Raw genomic sequence first — 23,559 nt, 5'->3', positions numbered from 1 at the left:
AATAACTAGTCAAGGTTTAGTCTAGATTGGCTAGCTCGATAGTTTAGAAGTGTTTTAGGAGTCTTTCTCGCTTGTTGTCCTCCCAGCTGCTTACCTCTCTAAGGATTAGAGTCTCCTGTGTCAAACAGTAAAGTTTGTCATTCGATTATTCGATACTCTTTACCATAGTGCTTCCCTGAGGAAAATGACGATACCCTGGAATACTCCAAGATGAAGTGCTACAGTGGTGATTCTGTGCGTTTGCGGAATCTATATTCTATTGAGCATAAGAAACACCAATAGTCGCGTTGTCGCGGCAAGGGCGGAGGCCACAGGAGCAACAACGCCAGGGCTGGGGGCTGGTCAATGTTGCGGCAGCCCGTGCACCCCCCCCCCCTCCTCCCACTTCCACACACAAGCATAGGGCGGCCTTCCTCGCCACCATGGCCACCATGGCGCGCCACGGCCTTTACCACGGCCACGAACTTCGCTTCTTCCATGGTGACCACCATCTTGGTGGGGCAATGTGGTGGGGGAAGAGGAGGGGAGGTTTGTGGAATGACGGGGGTGGTGGGGGAGGAAAGGAGCTTGGCGCGATGGGGAAGGACCGAAGAAGGGAAGGGGCGCCACGATTGGGATTAGTGATGTCATGGTGGGGAAAGTGGAGGTAATGGATGGTGATGCGGTGGGGAAAGTCGAAGGGGAGGTGCGGCACAGAGGTGGGAGGAGAAATGTTGGTGAAATAGAGGAGTGTGTGAGGAGGGAGTTGATGTGTGGTGGGGGCGATATACTAGGTTAGCTGGTTATGCTATATTAATCTATAATTAATTAGATGTCTGTTTATTAATTATAGCTTTTCAAAAAATTTTGATTAAATACGGTTAGGGTAGCTAGAAGAAAATACTTTTTTGTGTCATGAAGACAAACATCCACCGCTAGAAAAAGGCACACTACACTGCTAGAAAACTCCACACTAGTACCGGGTGGGAAACCATAGTTAGTACCGGTTCCTCACCCGGTACCGTCCTACCAGTACTAAATAGGCTAACATTTAGTACCAGTCGGAGCGACCGGTACTAAATGGAGTGTTTAGTACCGGTCGGTGTTACCGACCGGTACTAAATTGCTTGTCACGTCACACGTAGCTTTTTGTTCTTTACGTTTTCTTTTCTCACTTTCTTTTCCTTTCTTTTCCACACAGCGCCGGCTACCACTTCATTCACAATCAGATCGCATTCACAATCACATGAATCACAAGAATCACAAAAAAATCATAATCACATGAAATAGTTATAGATTTCATATGAACTAGATATGGATTTCACAAGAATACATGAATCACAATCATAGATTTCACATAGACAGAGTTTCACAACAATCAAAAAATTCACAATCGCATAATCACATGGAGCTCCCTGTGCGCGCTACGTGGCTGGCGGCCTCTGCTCCCCCCGCTGGCCGGCGGCGGCCGAGGTCGGCCTCCGCGCACCGTGCGCACCGGCGGCCGCCGGGAAGGCCCCCTCGCGCCGCCCCCTGCTCCCTAGAGGCCGGGAAGGCCCCTGCGCGTCAGCGGCCCGGCTCCCTTGGGCGCCAGTGGCCTCCGCGCGGCCTCGCGCCGCCCCCTACTCCTAGAGGCCGGGGAAGGCCCCTGCGCGTCGGCGGCCCAGATCCCTTGGGCGCCGGTGGCCTCCGTGCCACCCGCGCGCAGCCGGTGGCCGGCGGTGTGGTGCCCCGTCAGCGGCCTCCGTGCTACCCGCACTCCGGTGGCTGCCGGAGAAACCTTCAGTGCCTCCTATTCCCTGGGGGCCAGGGATGGCCTCCGCACGCCGGCGGCCCGCTCCCTTGGTGGTCGGCGAGCTCCGCACTGCCCACACACCAGCGGTGGCCGGCGGTGCCGCACCCTCCGGGCCACCCACGCACCGGCGGCGGTAGCCGGGGAAGGCCTCTGCTCCGCCTGCGCGCCGGCGGCCGCTGGGGAAGGCCCCCTCACGCTGCCCCCTTTGGTAGTGAGAGAGGAGGATGGGAGGAAGGAGCCGGCCGATGTGGTGGTGTTGGCGCTCCTTAAGTACCCATTTTATTATACAATTAGGAGTTATTTTGGTAAATTCTTTGGGATGATTCATGTACTAACCCGCCACTTGGCACCCGAACTTGACCGTTTTCGATTTTGTCCTGGATTTTGGAGCATGTTGCATTTTGACAGGAAATTGGACATTTTCGGAGATGTTTTGACGCATGGTTACAACAGGGCTAAGATGAGTAATAAGAGGAAGATTCAACACGCGAAAGATGGGACCGAAAGGGGCCAGAAAAGGCCCAGGACGGCCGGTCTGGAGTCCTTGGGCCGTCCGGCCTAGCCCTTTTCGGAGCCCAATCGGTCTCGGTTTTCTTCAGCACGAAGTATGCATCAACCATAATCTATGTTTTACCAAAACCACCGACCATATCTGCCTATAAATACCCCGAAGCCGCCGTCAAAGAGGGAGAGCATCCAGGGAGATCCCAGAGATCGCAGAGAAGAGCATCCAGAGATACATTCGAGTTAGACACAAGAGAAAGGCGACACCGGAGGCTTCATCGTCCCTCGGCGCCGCTGCAAGTTGGAGGACAGTAAGGGATCCATCCCTTGCCGGAGATTTCGTCACCATGATCGACTACACTTCGTTTAGCTTCATGGGGTAAAGTCCTCGTTTGTTCATGGGGTTGTAAGGAGATCTTGAGTTGTAATTGCCGAATCTTTTATGAGATTGATCTATCACGATTCTTGTTGATGATGCTTTGATGCCTAATAGTTCGCGACTTGGCTTTGGGTTTGCTTTGCTCTTGCATGGTTTACTTAGATTACATCAACTATCGTGTTCCTGTTGATTCGTTACCGATTATCCTCGTGTAGTGACAGTATGCGGGAGGGAAAGGTTTTGATCTTGGAACACACCTTTGGTAGATTAGATCCGTTCTTCGTTGCTTGGCGATTACATCTCTAGTGATCCTAGACCCTATGGACAAATACTCTTCATATCTTGTGCACACGTTTATCATTGCTCACTAGTCTAGATTAGATTAGATTGGTTAGATTAGATCTATTTCACACTCAATCACTCAATATAGATCTTTTACCAACATCATTAGTGCTTAGTTAAGCATAGTAATACACTTGTTCTGTGGATTGATAAACCTTGGGGGAATACTCTAAGGGAAAAGCTACACGATCCGTGCGCTTGCGGTACGTAAATTGGAGCTTTAAGAAGCGTCAACAAGCTTTTCTGGCGCCGTTGCCGGGGAACCAGCGATTTTGCTACATTTAACTTTGTATTAATTTTGTTGGTTACTAACACCTAACCTTTTCCCTAGAAAATTTTTGTTTTCTTGTTTTTGTTTTGATTGTCTAGATGGACCATCTCATTCAACACGTGGAGGAATGAGAAAAATCATTAAGGGACTATGCAAGCCCGCGATCGGAGGACTTCGACATGCAAAAATCAGATTCGGTGTTGCGAGCCACCGAGTACGAGATCAAGCCTCAAATCATCAAGATGGCGGCGGCAAACCCCTTTAGAGGAGATGAGACGGACAACCCATATAGACATATCAAGTGGTTCACAATGCTATGCAACACGGTACAACAAGATGGAGTTCCGCTAGCTTGGTTTAGATGGAATCTTTTCCCATATTCACTTGCGGAAGAAGCGAGAAGATGGTTTGCACTTGCATCCTTCGAGGTAAAAGGAAATTGGGATGACTTGATGAAGAAATTTTGCGAGCGGTTCTTTCCGTTAAGCAAGGTTCAACATATTCGGAAGCAAGTGATCAACTTCGCGCAAGGAGAAGAAGAAGGGATAGATCAAGCATGGGATAGATTCAATGGATTGATTGAACAAGGACCGAAGCTCGGATTTTCCGGTAAAGTACTCTTGCATACCTTTTATTTTTCCCTAACCCCCGAGTGCATGCAATTTGTTCAAATGTGTGCAGGAGGAGATCTCATGGAGAAAACACTCACGGAAGCCACCCAACTCCTACAAAAAATCAGCAAGGGTGCGTCCATGCGAAGAGATTGGGAAAAACGATGTTCGGCAAGCTCCGAGGAAGAATCTCAAGTGTGGGTGCTTGCTGGAATTTTTAGAAAAGAGGCATCGGAAGTGAAGGAAGAACAACCGAAGCATGGGAAAGTCATAGAGACAAACCATGATGAAGAAGCATCGATCCGGAGTGCAACGAAAGACGACCCGGAAAAGAAAGGAAGAACCATGGGCACCGCCAAATCGCTAAGGGAATTCGAGCAAATGGATTGGATACCAATTGACTTCGGAAGATTGTTCGACAAAGCAAGACCGCATCCAAATCAGCGAGGAATGGCGAAGGTGATAGCAGAAGACTTCCCGCTAGATAATCACACGGGATATACATTTGGCAAGGAATCGGCCGGTGATATTATTCGGAAACTTTTTGAAGAAAAAGAGGAAGAGATTGACTTAGACGAAGTGCTGGAGATAAAAAGGACCCTAGGAGTGAATTCGGAATCGTCACCCTACGCGCACATAGCCCAAGTATATGCGATTGGAAGCGATCAAGGCGAAGGTAACCCATCACCCACACCTCGTGTTGATTGCATAATAGAAGGAATAAAATGTTGCAATGTTTTATGTGACGTTGGCGCCCATATTAGTGTGCTGAGTTCCAAGGTTTATGTTGAGCTTTTTAACGAAACATCAAACCTAGATGCCACAATCATTAAATTGATCATGGGAGATGGTAGACTAATCAAACCGCTAGGAGTGCTTAGAAATCTAAATGTTGCCATAGCGGGTAAAAAAATTCCTACCGACTTTTTTGTGATTAATGCTAGTGATGATGAGCATGAAGGCATAATCCTTGGAAAACCCTTTCTCAAATTAGTAAATGTTGTTCTAGATGTTGGAAAAGGGATTGTCACTTTTGATCTAGATGGAGAGAAGCGCACATTTGAATTTCATTCAAAACCGTCTTTTGCTTCACCTCTACCTCTTGATAACGAAGAGGTAGAGAGCATTCGTTCCATTGATTCTTTCAGGGATCCTCTCCAACATGCTTTGGAGAATGCAGACGCTCAAAATGATCAAGATGGAGAACTAGTGAAAACAATGGAAGAGTTGAAGCCGCAACACGGGAATTTGGAGGAAGAAAAATTTGAAGACATTGGAGAGTTAGATCAAGAAGAGGATGGTGCGCCCGATGTTGAGATGAAGCCACTCCCCAAGGGATTGAAATATGAATTTTTGGGAGATGGTAAGACTTTTCCGGTGATTATTAGCGACGAATTGAGCCCGGAAGAGACGGAGAAGTTGCTGAATTTATTGAAGAAGCACAAAAAGGTTATCGGCTAGTCGATTAACGACTTGAAAGGTATTAGCCCCGCTTTTTGCACACATCGTATACAACTCGAGGAGCAATACAAGCCGGTCGTAGAACATCAAAGAAGTTTGAGCCATGCTATGCGTGATGTGGTGAAGAAGGAGGTTATCAAATTGTTGAATGCCGGAATAATATACCCCGTGCCACATAGTGAATGGGTAAGTCCCGTGCATTGCGTTCCGAAGAAACGAGGACTCACGGTTATGAAAAATGAGAAGGAGCAATTGATACCGCAAAAAACCATCACGGGATGGAGGATGTGCATCGATTATAGAAAATTGAAGGGTTAGTTGGATCCATGCCACTCCAATTTCCCAAAATTGAATAAGGCAACGAGGAAGGATCATTTTCCACTACCATTCATTGACGAGATGCTAGAAAGGTTGGCAAAGCATTCACACTTTTTTTACCTTGATGGATACTCGGGATTCTTCCAAATACCTATTCATCCGGATGATCAACATAAGACCACGTTTACTTGCCCATATGGAACTTTTGCATATCGGAGGATGCCTTTTGGATTGTGCAATGCGCCTGCTTCTTTTCAAAGGTGCATAATGGCTATATTTTCATATTTCATAGAAGAGATTATGGAGGTATTCATGGATGATTTCTCGGTGCATGGTACTAGCTTTGATAATTGCTTGGGAAATTTGGAGAAAGTTCTTAAAAGATGTGGAGAAGTTGATCTTGTGCTTAATTGGGAGAAGTGTCATTTCATGGTGAAAGAAGGAATTGTTCTCGGTCATGTTATCTCCGAGAGAGGGATAGAGGTGGACAGAGCAAAAATAGAAACTGTGGAGAAGTTGCCACCACCCACGGACATCAAATCTTTGAGAAGCTTCCTCGGTCATGCCGGATTCTATAGGAGGTTTATAAATGATTTTTCAAAAATCACCAAGCCATTGACACAACTTCTCCAAAAATATGTGGAATACATCTTCGATAGTGATTGTCTTCACGCATTTCGAACACTCAAGCAATCCCTCATAAGTGCTCCTATCATGCAACGTCCGGATTGGAATCTACCTTTTGAAATCATGTGTGATGCAAGCGACTATGCCGTAGGAGCCATTCTTGGACAAAGGAAAGAGGGAAAGGTAAATGCTGTCTACTACGCAAGCAAGACTCTCAATGAAGCCCAATTTAATTATGCAACAACAGAGAAAGAATTGCTTGTCGTGGTATTCGCCTTCGAAAAATTCAGATCATACATAGTAAACTCTAAGGTGATAGTTTATACCGACCATGTGGCAATCAAGTATCTCTTGTCCAAGAAAGATGCTAAACCACGCTTGATTCGATGGATCCTATTGCTACAAGAATTCGATGTGGAGATAAGGGACAAGAAAGGAGTAGAAAATGTTGTGGCCGACCACCTATCAAGGATGAACCATGGAGATGATGGAAAAGAACCTATCGAGGATCAAATGAGAGTTGATCACCTATATAGAATTCTCGACAAAGATAGTTGGACGAATGAAATAATAAGAGCAATAAAAGGGATGCCCTTGGATCACTTGGACAAGAATACAAAGAGAAGAGTGATCACGGAAAGAAGAAAATACTATTGGGATCCACCATACTTATATAGATATGGAGAAGATGGAGTCCTAAGAAGATGCATACCGAGAGAGGAACGTGAAGAAGTTCTAAGAAAGTGTCACTCGTCGGGATATGGAGGACATTATGGGCACTTTAGAACTCAAGCTAAGGTATGGGCTAGTGGATTCTATTGGCCCGAGATGCATGAAGATGCGAAAAGATTTGTTTCGACTTGTCCGGAATGCCAAAGGACGGGGAATATCTCGCAAAGGAATGCCATGCCATTGAACTACAATTTGCAAATAGATCTATTTGATGTCTGGGGAATCGATTTCATGGGACCATTTGTGAACTCACATGGGTTTGAGCATATATTGGTGATGGTGGACTATGTTTCTAAGTGGGTTGAAGCTATGCCGTGTCGGAAGGCATCAACGGAGGAGTCCACACACATGATTAAATCGGTAATCTTCCCTCGATATGGCGTCCCAAGAATCTTGATAAGCGATGGAGGAACACACTTCATGGGCAAAGACTTTGGTAAATGCTTGAAGAAATTGGGAATTGAACATAGAGTGTCCACGGCTTATCACCCCCAAACAAACGGACAAGAAGAAACTTCGAACAAGCAATTGAAGGACATTTTAAAGAAGACCGTGGTAAAAGGAGGAAAAGATTGGTCGAAGAGACTAGATGATGCACTATGGGCATATCATACGGCACACAAAACCCCGATTGGTATGACTCCTTATCAATTTGTTTATGGAAAAACATGCCACTTGCCGGTTGAGCTAGAACATAAGGCGTATTGGGCAATGAAGGAAATGAACTTTGATGTGGAAGCCGCTGGAATTAAAAGAAGAATCCAAATAAGCGAATTGGAGGAGTTAAGATTGAAAGCGTACAATAGTGCATCAATTTACAAAGAAAGGATGAAGAGATGGTACGACAAACGATTACAAAACAAGGAATTCAAAGAAGGAGACAAGGTCCTACTCTACAATTCAAGATTCAAACTCTTTGGCAAAGGAAAATTACAAAGCAAATGGGATGGACCATACGTCGTACACTCGATTTCACCCACGGGAGCGGTGACAATCATGGATGCGAAAGGCGACCAATATGTGGTGAACGGACAGCGACTAAAGGTATTCTTGGAGCCCGACGTCGTGCCCCTTCATTACATCGACATATACACCATGGAGGAGGAACCGGAACGTCAAGCCTAACGACGTTAAGCAAGATAAGTTTGTAAATATTCTCTTTTAGATTTTATTTTCATAGTTTTATTTCTATTCTGGACGAACTTTGAGTAAAACATAGGCTTCTAATTTATTGGTGTGCACCTCGGAAAAAGTTGGAGTCCAGGGGGCTGAAAAACCTCCTGGGCCGGCCGGCCCAACACCCCTAGGCCGGCCGGCCTAAGCCACTTCGTGTGCGTTTCGGTCTCGATTTTTGGTAGGTGCGAGATAAGGAAATTTCAAACCTGTGCCTTATAGATTTCGCATGCCAAAACCGAAGATATTTTGGACTTCTCGTCTAAGTCTTTTCGGGATATAAATAGAGGCGCGGGTTAGATCTATTCTCTCATACTTTTCAATCTACACAACCACCTCGTGAGAGACTTCGACAATGGCCGGTCCAGCGAGCGCAAGAGCCATGATTGCAGCAATGGAGATCGAGGAGAGGGGTTGGACGCTTGATACCCCCACGCCAAAGATACCTAGCCCCATCTCGGCAACCGGTGCGCAACCCCTCCTTGTCGAAGCGAAGCGATGTGAAGCGAAAGCCCCTCCGATGAAATTCAATACTCAGGCAAGGATGAGCGTCGGAGGGAAGGGCCTTCAATGGTGCAATGAGAAGCTAGCCCAAGCCCAAAGGGTGGTCGTCGTCATCAGCAGCGACGAAGACGAAGGCGAGAAGCGACAGGACAAAAAGTCACCCGCACCTAGGCATTTCTTGCGCCTCCTCGGAGTCAAAAGAAAGAACTACATCGATGATGATTGGCCGGGTGGGCTGAAGAGGAGAGAAGGGAGGAAGACGACCCCTCCGGAGGTGATAGCGGTAAGAAGAAGAAGGACGACGGCGAGCCCGAAGATGACAGCCCCAACCGCGGTGGCCATCACTTCGGGTGCTGTGTCAAGTGCCACAATGAAATCGCGGACCTCCATGCCACCATTGATTGGTGCCACGATCGAATCGTGGCAATGTATCGAAGGATGGATGACATCGAGAGCTTGGTTAAGAGAGACTACAACTTCTTTGTCCGCAACATAAGGAAGTTATTCGGGATGGTCGGAGATCCACAAAAGCAAGGAGGAGGGCGTCCAAGATGCAATTGCCCGAGGTGCCGTTGAGAACACCGACGAGCGTCACACTTGTCTTTTATATCATTGCGACGAGGACGCCGCATAATCTAAGCATGGGGGGAAGGTGTGACGACTCGTAGATCGAATTTTGGTCTTTGTTTATTCGAAAGCTCGTCGTGTGATTGTGTGCTTTATTTTTCCGCATGTGTGAGAGTCATAGTTTAGCGTTGTGTGCTTTATTTTTCGCATGTGTGAGAGTGAGTCGTAAATTAGTGTTGAGTCATGAAAACAAAATAAAAAGAGTCTTTGTTTTTGTTGGATCGTGCAATTTTATTTATGCATTCAGTTTTACTTTATTTTCTTTAAAAGCAATTGTTCACGAGCGTTGTAATGAAAATTAATTCGTATTTGTGGAGCTTAGTAAATTATTCGTCCATGATAATACCCACACTTGAGCTTTGATCTAGCGCTTGGTTTTGATTACGCTTGCGAGTAAGGCATGATTTGGAGGATTTTAATTTCATAAAAATAATAAAACCCCTACAAACATAAGGTTGATCAAGTTCTTGGCAAGTTGTGACTAAAAATCCTATCATCCAAAAGCTTTATTCGTTCCACCATAAGTATTGGATGTACATTGTGTTGAGTTAGGATTTCTTTCTCTTGGGAGTTTTAATTTCGAGCAATGATCATGTCCGTATTTTTCATCTCTGAATTGCTAGCCCCGTCAATATTCGGTAATGAGAATTCCTCATTGGAACAACTCATGAGATCTACCGGATTCCAAAACCCGAACCCGAGATTATCTTGTTTATTATCGTCTTCCTTGACCACAACCCTATTGTGAGGATACGTTCTGTTTCTGCGCATGATTTGTATAAAACATAACTTTGGGATGAAGAAAGGAAGGAGTATTCAAAAGATGGACCGAATCCGACCTAGGAAAGCCCTAGGCCGGCCGGCCTACACCTCCTGAGCCGGCCGGCCTAGGCCTCTATGGTCTCGGTTCGGGCTCCAAAAATTCAGGGAGTCACTTCGGAGATTTGCCTATCTATGTTTTATAGAAAGTGTCCTATGAAAAGGTTCGGAACTGAGAGGGAAAATTCGGGAGAGAAAAAAAAGGAAAGAGAAAAGAAAAAAAATGTATGAGAAGAGAAGAAAAAAATAAATGAAGGGATTCTATGGTTAGAGAAGTGCAAAGAGATATCACCTTGTTGTTTGAGAACAATATCCTCAATTCCAATCATGTGCAATCCGACAACGAGGACGATGCTTGTGCCTTGAAGTCAATCTTTTTATGCCTTTGCACATGTCCACCATTCTAAATCTTCTTACCCTTGAACCCTTTACACTATGGAGAAACTCTCATGATCATTGGCTCGGAAGGTAAGCAATCAAAAGAAGGTTTTCTTAATTTGACAATATATATATATACTTTACTAAGCCTCACCTATAGCTCCACTTTATACTTGAGAGACTTTTGGGAGATGAGAGTTTGCAAATAATAATAGAATAGCCACTTTTATCGAGAGACATGAAAATACTTGTGCAAGAATTTTTGGTCTAACCTTTGTTGCAGGGTATTTTGTTTCTTAATAAAAAAAAGAGAAAAACCTCCAAGGATGGCAAGAAAAGCAAGTGTTGTCGATATTCGAGTTGCCGGCTAAAGGTAAGAGTCGTGGAGTAATATTGGATGAGTTTTTAAACGCTCATGATATGATTATCCTCGCTGCTCCTCTGACCTTTGTTTGAAGAAATATTGTTAGACTTGTTTGCATAAGTAAATTTTGCAGTTTGAGAACTCTTAAGCAACCCATGGAAGGATTTGATGATTTGATTTGCTCGAGGATGAGAAAAAGCTAAGCATGGGGGGAATGTTGGCGCTCCTTAAGTACCCATTTTATTATACAATTAGGAGTTGTTTTGGTAAATTCTTTGGGATGATTCATGTACTAACCCGCCACTTGGCACCCGAACTTGACCGTTTACGATTTTGTCCTGGATTTTGGAGCATGTTGCATTTTGATAGGAAATTGGACATTTTCGGAGATGTTTTGACGCATGGTTACAACTGGGCTAAGATGAGTAATAAGAGGAAGATTCAACACGCGAAAGATGGGACCGAAAGGGGCCAGAAAAGGCCCAGGCCGGCCGACCTGGAGTCCTTGGGCCGTCCGGCCTAGCCCTTTTCGGAGCCCAATCGGTCTCGGTTTTCTTCAGCACGAAGTATGCGTCAACCATAATCTATGTTTTACCAAAACCACCGACCATATCTGCCTATAAATACCCCGAAGCCGCCGTCAAAGAGGGAGAGCATCCAGGGAGATCCCAGAGATCGCAGAGAAGAGCATCCAGAGATACATTCGAGTTAGACACAAGAGAAAGGCGACACCGGAGGCTTCATCGTCCCTCGGCGCCGCTGCAAGTTGGAGGACAGTAAGGGATCCATCCCTTGCCGGAGATTTCGTCACCATGATCGACTACACTTCGTTTAGCTTCATGGGGTAAAGTCCTCGTTTGTTCATGGGGTTGTAAGGAGATCTTGAGTTGTAATTGCCGAATCCTTTATGAGATTGATCTATCACGATTCTTGTTGATGATGCTTTGATGCCTAATAGTTCGCGACTTGGCTTTGGGTTTGCTTTGCTCTTGCATGGTTTACTTAGATTACATCAACTATCGTGTTCTTGTTGATTCGTTACCGATTATCCTCGTGTAGTGACAGTATGCGGGAGGGAAAGGTTTTGATCTTGGAACACACCTTTGGTAGATTAGATCCGTTCTTCGTTGCTTGGCGATTACATCTCTAGTGATCCTAGACCCTATGGACAAATGCTCTTCATATCTTGTGCACACGTTTATCATTGCTCACCAGTCTAGATTAGATTAGATTGGTTAGATTAGATCTATTTCACACTCAATCACTCAATATAGATCTTTTACCAACATCATTAGTGCTTAGTTAAGCATAGTAATACACTTGTTCCGTGGATTGATAAACCTTGGGGGAATACTCTAAGGGAAAAGCTACACGATCCGTGCGCTTGCGGTACGTAAATTGGAGCTTTAAGAAGCGTCAACAGGTGGGGAAATAATGGCAGTGGTGGATAAGGCTGGTGGGAGAGGAGGAGATAAATGTGTGGAGTGTTGTCGTGGTTGATATTAGTACCAGGTTGCCTCTCCAACGGGTACTAATTTGAGAATTTATGTACCGGCTAGTGGCTCCAGCCGGTACTAAATTCAATCTATACAATTTAGTACCGGTTGGAGCCACCAACCGGTACTAAATTGCCTCCAAAATATCTAGACGTTGTTGGAGGATCTGTGTTACGTACTCTTAGCCGGTACTAAATACTTCCTGAGGCACTATTTTATACGACCGGTACTAAAATCATATGTTAGTACCGGCTGAAAATGCAGCCAGTACTAACGCCAAGGATGAATGACCCTTTTTCTAGCAGTGCTAGTACCGAGCGGCAACCCCCTGTTAGTACCGGTCCCTCGCCCCGTACCGGCCCATCGGTACTAAATACGCCAGCATTTAGTACCGATCGGAGCGACCGGTACTAAATTACTGGTCACGTCACGTGTAGCTTTTTTCCTTTCCTTTTCTCATATTCTTTTCCTTTTCTTTTCTTTCCTACGCTGCACCGGCCACCACTCTATTCACAATCCCATGAATCACAAGAATAACAAAAAATTCACAATCACATGAACTACTTACAGATTTCTCATGAATTAGTTATGGATTTTACAAGAATATATGAACCAAAGTCAAAGATTTACATGAATAAGTCAGAGTTTCACAACAATCAAAACAAGTCATAATCACATGGAGCTCCCCGCGTGCAATTGGTGGCCGGCGACCTCGACGCCCCCCGCGGGCCGGCGGCGGTCGAGGACGGCCTTCGCACCCCACACGCGCCGGCGGCCGCCAGGGAAGGCCTTCTCGCACCGCCCCCTGCTCCCTAACAGCCGGGAGGGCCCCCATGCGCCGACGGCCCTGCTCCCTTGGGGCCAGCACCCTCCGCGCCGCCCGCGTGCTGGCGGGGGCCCGCGGTGCCACGGCCTCCGCGCGCTGGCGGCAGCCAAGGAAGGCCTCCGGGCACCTTGCATGCCGGCGGCCGTCGGGGAAGGCCCACTTTAACATGCGGCCCCACGCCCACCAACCGGTGTCCTGTGCCTTCCATGGCCGGAGTGAAAGAGGAGAGGGAAGAGAGAGATGAGGGTGGGAGGAAGGAGACGGTGTGGTGGACGTGAGAAGATAAGGATGATGGGAGAAGACAAGGAGACGGCTGGTGGGAGAGGAGCAGATAAAGGGTGGTACCGGGTTATCTTCCCAGCCGGTACTAATTTGAGAACTCATGTACCGGTTGGAGCCACCAGCCGGTACTAAATTTAATCTATGCATTTTAGTATCGGTTGGAGGCTCCAGCCAACACTAAATTGCCTCCAGGGAATCTAGACTTTGTTGCAGGACTTGTGTTTCATACTTTTAGCCGGTACAAAATGCTCCTTGAGGTACTGTTTCATACGACCGGTACTAAAATATATGTTAGTGTACCGGCTGAAAATGCAGCCGGTACTAACGCCAGGGACGAATGCCCATTTTTCTAGCAGTGATGTTTCATTAATAAAATACTGAAATATACTATACTTCGGCATATCATATTCCTCGTTTTATATCTACAATATTTTCTCAAAGAAACACTTCTATCGGACCCAAAGTCATGTGGCACAAAATACAGAGAGATGGGTTAGTTGTATCTCTGCCATGTCGACCCAGAGAAAAAAATGTGGTTTCGTGAAATACAAAATGTAGCAAAATACTAATAAATGGTAAAGTGTCCTGACATTTCGTTTTAGAGATGTGTGACCGTGTGAAATGGGAACAGATAAGATGTAGGCAATTTTCGATATTATTCCAATAAAAAGATGTGTACTAGCTAGTGAGCACTGTTCAAAATATACATAATAAACAATACAATATACACACACCAGTATGCCGGACAACGTATGGTACTAAGTTTAACGGTAAAAAGTTTCAAATGTGAACGAGGTACTGCAGCTATTTTTTTTAAAACGTTCAAAGTTGATGCGTTTTTACACCTCGCTAGCGGTCATGCCAATCCACTCCATGCACTACCTGCCATAACGGAAAACATTCCATCCCTGGTAGTACTCCAGCACTGTGTGTGTCATTCGGATCCAACGGTCACTAGACTCTTCCTCCGGTGGCTGCCGGAATGAAACCCTAGAAACGACGCCCGTACACGCTCTCCTCCCTATACCTGACACACAAGCCTCTTCTTGAATCCACAATCAACACCGTTGCAGGACAAGCTATAGTCACCACCATGGCCGGCAGGAGAACAGGCAGGCCGCCGGCTTCGCGCCCTGAGTGGTCTGACGTCCGTGATGTCCTCCACCTGCGGCTCAAGGACGCCGCGGCGGCACTGAACGCTTCCACCATCTACCTCAGGTACCTCTGCCACCAGAACGGCTTCCCTCGAGGCTGGCCGGGGAAGAAGGTACAGCCGGGTGCACGAGAGATCGATCGAAGCACTACTACTTCAAATTCATCGTGTGCAATGCATGTGCCTGACTCTCTGATCGAGCTTCTTTCTGGTGGATTCATGGGCGCCGCAGATCCGGTACCTGAAAGCTGCGGGGAAGACGTTTACGCTGGCCGACATCGTGGAGACCAAGAAGATGACTGACAAAGACATGATTAGTATCCATGAACCGGTAGTTAACAATAATCCTCATCCTCCGGGGGAAGAACTTGCCACTTTGAACTTGATTGACAAGGTCGGATTGCAGTCCAGCAGCGAGTGATGATGCAGCCGCCTTTGCAGACACTGCATGCCATGTGTGTCCGGATCGACCGATGCACTACGTGTGTAGGAGATCTCGAGCTTGATGGTCCGCGCTGTGCTGCTGTGATCACAACTCGCAAAAATGTGTTAGTAGCTAGTGTGCTTGGTCGTTTTGTGTTGGGAACCCGAATCTGCCTTTGCTCTGTTAGGCTTGCGATTGTTGTCCCAAGAGATGAAACAAGAAATGATGCAATACAGTGCATCTTGTGTTCATTCGATACATATGCAAAACCGACGTCTAGTTTTTTTTTTCGCCCAAGCTTTTCCATGATTTACAATAAATTCATTCCTGAATGCTGAAATATCCGAAGTTCATTTTAAGAGATTCAGGAGAACAGCTTCTTCTTAAAAAACTTATGCATCTAGGTTCTTGAAAATTATATATAAATTGGTCATTATGCAATCATCAAAAATAATTGCAGTTTGCACGATAAAACAACATGAAAAAACTGGAAACATGTCCTATGTTCAGAGTTGTGGGAATGAATCTTTAAGATTTCATCTTGATAAATAAGTTAAGCTATTTTGTTAATAGTAATGTTGGCTGTTCTTTGACTTGAAGTATTGATTAACATGATACTACCTCTGGTCACTATTCATGTTTTGGATATAGGCAAGTTCCCGTCAAACTTTTATAATTATAAGTTGCACTATAAAAGATTATATTTTGAAACATGAAAATAAAATGTGTGAATTTGTCATGAAAATACTTTTTACAGTTTAATAATATAGTTGGGTTTTATAAAATATTCTCTCAGAAATAGCTACGTGAAAGTTCGCATTACCATCCCCCTGTTATATCATCATGTATATTTTCTTTAATTGGATTGCCCTACAAGGGGGTCATCAGTAAATGTATGTTAACATACTGCAAACCCTTTCCCACCCTCCTGAGCCCATGAAAGTAAATCTGTACAGCCCAACTCTTTCGGTGCCGTGATTAAGAATATGCGTACACATATGCAACTTGACTTGATCGATCAGCGACGGAGAAGTGAATTAATAAGGTATGTCAAATGCAAGTGGAAACTAAACAAAATATTCCCTTCATTTCGTAAAGCATGTCCAAGACCTTGGGAATATTATATTTTCACATGTGATTATTGTTCCCATGCATGCTTTGATGAATGATGATGGGGCATTAATTGCAAAGTGTAGCATTTGGAGATTAATAACCAATCATGTAGGGCACTTATTATATAGTAGAATTTCATATTCAAATAGGTGGTACGTACAATATGTACGTATAGTAGCAATTTCTAGATACAATACAATGTCCTCTTTCAAAATATTTGTATCATGCTTTATCTCTTGGAGGATAAAACAAATTCAATGTATTTTTATTATGATTAAATATGGGTGAACCCCACTTATTTTGGGTATGCAAACATAAATTACAATTTTTTGCTACGGTTTCAGAAATCGTATTTCTTTTAAATATGTTCCATAAAGATTTTGTAACCTATATTCATGTAAAACTGATAATCAGTACCAGTATAATGCATGTGCTAACGCTATGGTGAGATTTTGTAGTGCAAATCAAATAACTAAACGACATATGGTATGCGAAATAAGAACAATATAAAAGATTATTGTATTGTTAATTTCATCGTACATGTGGTGCTTATATGCTAAGAGACCATTTGACACAATGTGGCAGTTCCTAACCTCAAAATAAGTTCATCAGATGTCAGCTGAACCCATCAAACAACTATTTGCACCATTCACACATATTAATTTTCCCCATTCCTTAAAGAAAGAATAAACAAGGTGCGGATTGAAGTCCGAGCTCACAATTTTGAGGCCACCAAATTTTAAAATAATTTAGAAAAATATAACAGGGCAGTTTGTTATATGGCATCTTAGACCCAGTTTGGTTCTCTGGGGCTTATTTTAATTAACTCCCATTACATCGGACATTTGTATGTTAATTAGGAGTACTAAATATAGACTAATGACATAAATACTATAACTCTAGGCTTTTTGGAGACAAATCTATTAAACCTAATGAATCTATAGTAAACACGTGCTAATCATAGATTAATGAGGCTTAATTAATAGATTTGTCTCGTGAATAAGACCAGACTTATGCAGTTTGTTTTATAGTTGGTGTATGTATAGTCTTTCTAATTGACATGGAAATTTTTGATGTGACATGGCTTAAAATATGTCCCAGGCTCCAAACACCCCCTTACATTATAGGTCAAGACACTTGAAGAGGAAACATCAAGGGTGTCCTTGAACAAGTAAATTAAATCTCTAAGGTGCCAACTGCTCCAAAAGCTTTAGCTACTTCTTAAGACTGAAAGCTGCGGTAGTGACAAACAAAAGCTAAATACATCACAGCCTTAAAACGAAGGATTCCAATGATGAAAGCATTGAATAATCGAACTAAAGATCTTCCGAATATGTCACACATGATTTTTAAGGATAAATCCAAATGCGTAACTAGTATATATAAATGCATAACTAGTTCTATGGCAAACCGAGCACTAAAGAACTTAGCATCAACCTCAGAAAACTTCACAACAACATTCTCTTCTGAGTAGCAATGTGCTAAGGGTGATCACACTTATAGTTGATAGTCAATAAAAATACAAACACTATGAGATGAAAGGTCAAATGAGGAGAAGCTAACTAGTTGACTACAATAGCAATTTTAGTTCGTCAAGTTTTATTATCATCCAATTATTAAGGTGTTAATATATACGTACCAACCCATATTATCACATACATATGCAGGAGAGAGGGGAAAGGGGAGCTCAACGCACATCTCGCCGGCGGTGGAGAAGCACGGCTCCGGCTGACAAGGGTGCTCCTATAGCGGAGGGCGATGGGAATCAGCGGGATGGGTGTGGCTCGGCACGGAGATCATCGTGACAATGCGCACATGCTGGGCTGCACCGAGAGAAGAGGCGAACGGAGGTAGCGGGGCATGCGACAGCAAGACCACCGGCTCTGGAGCTTGGTTCCTCATGTATAAACCAGATGTAAAATTCAAAATTCCAAAACTATCTTGCGGCACATGCATAGAATTTTAAATCTACGAAATAAAAAACTAATTGCATAGTTTCCTTATAAATTACGAAACGAATCTAATGAGACTAATTAGGTCATAATTAGACAATAAATTGCTACAATAAAGCTACAGTAAACATTTGGGGGTTTTTTTTAATGTCTCTGGTTTTACTACAAATGCAGCCGTTGACTCTTCCTTGGTGTGCACTAGGTGCCTTTCCCCGGCGTGTCTATTCATCGCGCGCGTTACTGCGTGGCGATTCGTCGCAGAAGACTTTTTCGTTTCCCCGTTACGCTCTTCATTTCGTTTCCGAGGCCCATTTAGCCCGCGGCCCATTTTAGACTGGTCACGTTTTTCCTCTCCTATCTATTCCTCAGCCTCTCTTTTCTGATCCCAGGTTAGGGTTTCAGGCGATCCCCTTCATGCCGATGGTTGATTTCGTCCCCGCATATTCGAAGTTCGTTTAATTTCATCTCGTTTCTTAACCTCACTCTAATTAATATTCCTCTTTTTTCTTTTTTTTCACACCCCACAGTGTAGTTGTTTCAGTTCGTTGTCTTCTCATCGTACGTGAACTTAGATCTGCTGGAGCATCGTTGAAAGGTTCGAATCATCTTGTTCCTTTTTGCTTTTATGTTATATCCTGACATCCAATTTTTCTTTGCTGCTGATCGGTTCAGCTATGAACTTTAATTGCTTTATGTTACCTTCCCCTTCGTTTTTTCAGTATGTGTTTTCATAGTCATTTAGCTTCGAACTAGATGTTTTTGTTTCATCGTTTTTACTCTTTTTGTCTACTTGGCTGTGTGACTTATCCATCTAATTTTCGTTGATATTATTCAAATTTTGTATACTGTAATTTAGTTCAAATTCACCCCATACCACTGTAGTGAACATTAAGCTCTCTATTAATGTGTTCAAATTCATCTGCTACATTGGTTTTCTCTCAGAATTTAGTTCGTAGTTTAGCTGATTCATACTTTGGTTTTTATTAGGTGGGTTCTCTAGGATGGGAACATACATGGATCGTGTCAAGTATCGCTTCTCTAGTAAGCGTTTCCATAAAGTGATTCATTCCCTTTCTGAAGATCAAAAAGGGTTCTTGGAGAAGTATGGTCTTGAAAGGTTTTTAGGTTTTCAGAAGTTCAATGTCCCCATGCCTTTCCTTGAATGGGTCATGGGCCAGGTTGTGGTCGATCTTTCTGAGTTCAAGCACAGAGTAAATTTGTTAGAACTGACGTTAGCAAGCCATTCATATAAAACATACTATTTTTCGTGTAAGTACATTTCTACTAACTGGTTCCTGTTTATTTTTCATATAGAATGAAGCATTAAAATTCAGGAAGCTAACGGCCTTCAAGTTGATCAATTCTGAGCTTAATGAGTCTGCTGTCAACAAAATACAACCTGAAGAAGTTCAGCCTTGATGTCTTTGTGTCCCGCATCTTCACTGCGCGCTTTTTCTCTTCTGCAATGTAGAACAGATATCAAGGAAATATTAGGACATCTTTCTCTTCCAAACTACATTTTGGAATGCACACTGCCCAATGTTTTGGTGACATTTCTTTGGTGTACTGCTTAATTAACCAAGTAGAGAACTCCAATACTGTTTTTGCCATACATTTTTTGTTGTCGATGGATGGTTGCTTGGCTAGAATTGTTGTCGATGGATGGTGATACAGTACAACGGTCTCAGGGGAAGCCTTTCCACGAGACATTTCAAATATTTTGTTTTTGGTCTCAATGCTTAATTAAACATTTCATTTCTTTCCAGCACACTATGAGATGTTCCCAAACTAATTTAAATGTTTCGGAACGCCCTAAAATATTTGCGAACAAACTTGAATTGTTTTTAATCATTTCAACATTTATTTAGAATTTTTTTGAAATGTTCCAATGTTCCAGTGCAATTTTTGAAATGTTTTCTAAACATATCTGAAATATTTTGGAACAATCTGAAATGTTCCCAAACATTTTAAAGTAACAACATTTAATCAAAACTTTTCGAAACTATGTTTTCAAAACAATTAAAACATTTCCAATACTTTCCTGGAACTATCTACAATGTTTTAAACATTTCGATATTTCCAAAAAACTATTTATATTGTTAAAACATATTAAATTATTCAAAAACATTTCCAAAAGTTTTTATATTTAATTTTCGAAACATATTGAAATGTTCATAATTTCCATTTTTTCCTAGGGAACAAGTTCAATTGTTCTAAACATTCCTCAAAGTTTTAAATTAATTTTTTAAACCATAATGAAATGTTTTTACCGTAATGTTTTCTCACATTTGCAAACATTTTCAAAATGTTTTTCTGAAGTTTCAAAACAATTTAAACTTTTCTAATATTTTCCTAGAACTATCTACAATGTTTTAAACATTTCGATATTTCCAAAAACTATTTATATTGTTAAAACATATTAAATTGTTCAAAAACATTTCCAAAAGTTTTTATATTTAGTTTTTGAAACATATTGAAATGTTCATAATTTCCATTTTTTTCCTAGGGAACAAATTCAATTGTTCTAAACATTCCTCAAAGTTTTAAATTAATTTTTTAAACCATATTGAAATTTTTTTACTGTAATGTTTTCTCACATTTGTGAATATTTCAAAATGTTTTTCTGATGTTTCAAAACAATTTAAACTTTTCTAATATTTTCCTAGAACTATCTACAATGTTTTAAACATTTCTCATAACTGCCAAATTTTCTGGGGAACAAATTAAATTGTTCTAAACATTTCTCAAAGTTTTACATTAATTTTTAAAACATCATGAAATGTTTTACAGTAATGTTTTTCTCACATTTGTGAACATCTCCAAATGTTTTAAAATTTTCAAACAAATTAAATTGTTCCAAACATTTTCGAAAAGGTTTTACATTAATTGTTTTGAAACCAATTGAAATGTTTTAATGACAATTTCAAAAATATTTTTTATAATTTCCATTTTTATCAAGGGAACACATTCGGTTGTTCTAAACATTTCTCAAAGTTTTACATTATTTTATTTACCTTATTGAAATGTTTTACCGTAATGTTTTCTTACATTTGTGAACATTTCAAAATATTTTAAATTGTTCTAACAAATTAAATTGTTCCAAAACATTTCCAAAAGTTTTTACATTTAATTTTCGAAACATATTGAAATGTTTTAATGGCAATTTCAAAAAGATTTTTCATAATTTCCATTTTTATCTAGGGAACAAATTCGGTTGTTGTAAACAATTCTCAAAGTTTTACATTAATTTTTTAAACATATTGAAATGTTTTACTGCATTTTTTCATACATTTTTGAACATTTCAAAATGTTTTAAATTGTTCTAACAAATTAAATTGTTCCAAAACATTTCCAAAAGTTTTTACATTTAATTTTCGAAACATATTGAAATGTTTTAATGGATATTTTAAAAAGATTTTTCATAATTTCCATTTTTATCTAGGGACAAATTCGGTTGTTCTAAACATTTCTCAAAGTTTTACATTATTTTTTAAACATATTGAAATGTTTTACCGTAATGTTTTTCATACATTTTTGAACATTTCAAAATGTTTTTCTGATGTTTCGAAACAATTTAAACTTTTCTAATATTTTCCTAGAACTATCTACAATGTTTTAAACATTTCTCATAACTGCCAAATTTTCTGGGGAACAAATTAAATTGTTCTAAACATTTCTCAAAGTTTTACATTAATTTTTAAAACATCATGAAATGTTTTACAGTAATGTTTTTCTCACATTTGTGAACATCAAATATGTTAATGAGTGTCTGCATTAAATTTTTTCGTTTCAAGTTTCTTCATGAAACCAGTTTTGTGTGGCTGCTGCTTGCTGCTACTTTATGACAGAGGTTTCGTCAGGAGTTCATCAGTTTTTTTTATGGTGCTACTTCGATGCTTAGTAACACCAGTTTGTGAATAATTTAGTTTAAAAAGCTACGATCAGTAACTTTTTAATGTTGCGACAAACGGTCTTGGGTAGCAGAAGTTCTGCAAAGTTTTTATAATTAGATACATTTCCAAGTGATTTTGCTAAGATCAGTTTTTCATGGTTGCTACAGATCAGTTTAATTTGTTTCATTGAACACTTTCAAAAGGACAACAATTTTTTTTGGGAACACCGTGAAATATTTTCCGAACAAATATGGAATGTAGAAGATATAGAAACATCCTGGTAACAACATGTATTTTCAAACTTAATGGGCCGGTCTAACTTATGTAGTCTATATTCGATTAATGGGCCGAGCCCATCTATCGCGTCCAATTTCCTCACACGCGCTGCGCACGCGCCCCGCACCAACGCTTTCTGCGACGTGATCGACTGAAGTCGCATAAAGCGACGAATAGACGCCCCCGCCTTTCCCCCTCGCATGACAGGCGAAATTGTAGGAACAATATACGTTGTCACAATTGTAAGAGGTGGGGCCATATTGCTATTAATTGCAGGTTTTCAGGGTCAATAAAGAAATCTTTTTGGAAAGAAGAAGCTTCCTTTTTTACATCAGACAAGTTTGGATCCTCTTCGGATGATCCAAGGCAACCATCAGTCTTTCCTAAAAGAGGAGCCGATCCTTTAACAATGACAGGTGGGACCTCAAAAGATGGCCCACGAGTTTTTCAATCCTTCACTGATATGCATAGAAGGCTCTATGGCAAGGTGATCAATAGCAGTGCCCCCTCGTCTCCCTCGGGGAACACAGACAGAGCAAACCCCAATTCTTTGCCACTTTGGCGGAGTCTGTCACCAACGCCGGCAAGAGGAGCAAGACCGATTGCTTCAATGGCTTTTCAGAGAGCTGATCCAACACCCTTCCTCCCCCGTGGCATGCAGAGTCTTTTACCTACATACCCTTATGAAAGTTGATGGTTACCTCTATATCCTTAAAAAGTTCGCTCACACCCGTATACCCTCACACGAACTTTTTTTTTTGCATGTGTGCCCTTCTTGACGGATTTGCAGCTAACAGTGTCAATCTGTCAAGTGGGGTCAAACTGTAAGTGACCGGCAGTGATCACTGCAGTCACAGCTGGTGTCGAAGCTGTTGGCGCCGGGGTACACGAGTGGGAGCGGGTCCGTGGCGGAGTTGTTAACCGACTGGAACAGCGACTCGCCGTGAAATTCCTCGCCGCTGCCAAGCCTGACGTTGGTCGGACGGCGCGGTCCATGGTGCCCGGGGCGACGGTGAGCATACAGGGCTGCACCGGACGCAGCGCCGCTGCCCCTGTCTCCCTGTTTTGCCATGGCAGAGCTTGCTGGGCTGCCATTTAGCACCGTCGTGCACCAGCTCGCCGTAGCTCACCCACGGCCATGCGCTCGCCACCCACGCCTCGCCCACCCCACGCACGTTCAAGCGCGCCATGCCTGTCGACCATTTGGAGCGCCCGCCATGGCCAAGCCAAGGGGCTTCTCTGCCTCGCCCTACCTTGCCA

The 23,559-nt window shown here is 42.5% G+C and overlaps 1 long non-coding RNA gene across 1 annotated transcript; it reads left to right on the top strand.

Annotated features, from left to right (window-relative positions):
- Positions 1-18,532: 18,532 nt before the first annotated feature.
- On the top strand, positions 18,533-19,340 carry LOC120713937. The gene is made up of 3 exons (XR_005691326.1): positions 18,533-18,553; positions 18,658-18,725; positions 19,118-19,340. It is a non-coding gene; the product is annotated as an uncharacterized LOC120713937 (long non-coding RNA).
- Positions 19,341-23,559: the final 4,219 nt, after the last annotated feature.

The sequence above is a fragment of the Panicum virgatum genome, chromosome 6K, assembly GCF_016808335.1.
Source record: "Panicum virgatum strain AP13 chromosome 6K, P.virgatum_v5, whole genome shotgun sequence".
NCBI classification, from domain to species: domain Eukaryota; kingdom Viridiplantae; phylum Streptophyta; class Magnoliopsida; order Poales; family Poaceae; genus Panicum; species Panicum virgatum.
Note: the sequence above shows the minus strand (reverse complement) of the source record. Positions and strands in the feature narration are given on the sequence as shown.